This window comes from Hipposideros armiger, unplaced genomic scaffold (assembly GCF_001890085.2).
Source record: "Hipposideros armiger isolate ML-2016 unplaced genomic scaffold, ASM189008v1 scaffold_21, whole genome shotgun sequence".
Classification (NCBI taxonomy): Eukaryota; Metazoa; Chordata; class Mammalia; order Chiroptera; family Hipposideridae; genus Hipposideros; species Hipposideros armiger.
In genome coordinates this window covers 1,944,077-1,946,042 of record NW_017731371.1, presented here as the reverse complement: position 1 = coordinate 1,946,042, position 1,966 = coordinate 1,944,077, and the positions used below count along the sequence as shown (strand labels likewise).

Genomic DNA, 1,966 nt, shown 5'->3' with positions numbered 1-1,966 from the left:
AAGTGTTCATTAATGAACAGAGCTCTGAGGAGACAGGTGTTTGCTGAAGGTTGATGCCTATTTTCTCCCAGTTCATAATAGGCAAGATGATAAATTATAAGTGAGGACAGCTTTGAGGCAGAAGAAACTAGTGGGTGTGAGTGTAGAAAATTAGCAGGTCATGCAGATTTTCATTTAAGTACTAAGTTCTTCAAACTAGTTATAAATAAAACAATAACTCAAATGATCGATCCCAAGACTATCAAAACAATATGCTAACCCCAGTAAGATGTCATCTGTGATTGATGAAGATTCTTATCTTCCTAAGAGAACTGTTTTTCTCTTTCCAGGTTTTGCTGGCCACTTTAGTGTGATCACACAAGTCAAAGGGCAAATCTATGTATTAGTGGACCGCTACATCACCTGTCATGAATCAGTGTTTCAAACTTACTTAGTACAGACGAGATTCCAAGTCGTGGTACATGAATCCCTTTAACCAGTGTTAGTGTAGTTCTTTGGGGGAACATCATTCTAGCTTTGTTGTAAAGTGAAGCTCTATTGGCTGGAGTCTCTGGAATGCAAAGAACAGAGGCCACAAGTGAAATAGATGTGTGCAGCAATTGTGAAAAGATAAAGTTGTAAGTAGTAAGAAATGAAGACAGTACATTTCAAGTTAACGAACCTTGTTCAAAGGTCAAGGAGCTCTATCAACATCCAGAAAAATTTTATTCTAGCAGTACAATTTCACATTTTCATAAAAGAATTCCTCCACAAACTCCTGATTATCCCCAAATGGGACTCTTGCCTTGCAGAATACTCAGAGGTTTCAAAATCATGCCCACCCACAAATTGTAAATACCTAGCAGAATTTTGAAATTGCCTTTCTCTAGCCACTCTCAGAACTCTTCCTGGCTATTAGGGGAAAACACAGCTTGAAAGTCACGTGGGTGAAGCAGTAGTGTAAAATGAACATAGCACAAAAAAGACATATATATATATTATCCAAATTAAAGGCCCATGGCATGTACATAAAAAGAAAAACCAGAGTTCACCATAGATGTAAAATTTGACTGCATCATCATGTTTTTTTGACTCAACATCAAACTTTTTTCCTGGGTAACATGCCAGGGCACACTTATCTCAAATCAGGTATAGATTCCAATGCAATCTTGAAGTTCTTGTGGTAGCTGCCACACTGATCTTGCTTTTATGTCAGAGAGATTACCTATCTATAAGAAGTGATTGACCAAGGACTAAACACATGTTTCCCCCAATACCATACAAATATTCTATCGTTAAAGGAAAATTGTCCCAGAATTCTTTCACCAATAATATTTACTCTGCTGTCTCTTATTCAATAACTCCACTTTTCCCTAAGGAATTAAGCTGCAGAATCTTCCACTGGCAAAGCTCAAGAGATACTTAAAAACTCAAGTAAAAACTGAAAAGTTAGGTAATTTGGACACATAGCAACATGAATTTTAAAAAAAATACCATTAAGTAAAAAAAAAAATAGGAATAGAAGAAGGTGGAGGAAAGAAGAAGGGGAAAAGTTAAGGAATAAGAACAACACAAAAGAGAATGATATTTAAAGGTCATTGCCTTTTCTGTAAATTAAACACACACATACAACCACCAGCAATTCCTATTTTATAAGATTGCCAAATGATTTTTATATGTGTAGCACATAGCATACACATGCACAAAAAAAGTCAGATGAATGAATGGCTTTACATTATCCACTAAGAACAAGAACACACAAAAACAGACACAAGTCAAACAGAGCAAACAACATGAAGATGGAAAAAGTGTAATTTCTTTCTTTAATGTCAATAATGATAGAGCAAGGCAAAACAAATTAAAATAGATATAATGGAGTTCATCCTACAGTATCACTTGGGTACAGAACTAAGACATAAGTCTTATCCAACTGTTCTCAGCCAGCATACCCACTCTCCATTCCTGACCTCAGAGCTTGAACAGTTAC

At 36.0% G+C, this 1,966-nt stretch overlaps 1 long non-coding RNA gene across 1 annotated transcript in view; it reads right to left on the bottom strand.

Moving 5' to 3' along the window:
• LOC109379040 (uncharacterized) overlaps window positions 1–1,966 on the bottom strand; it is a 115,109-nt gene that overhangs the window by 8,836 nt on the left and 104,307 nt on the right. The window contains exon 2 of the long non-coding RNA XR_002123100.1: window positions 431–550. This is a non-coding gene — a long non-coding RNA (uncharacterized LOC109379040). The remainder of the gene's footprint in view (window positions 1–430; window positions 551–1,966) is intronic.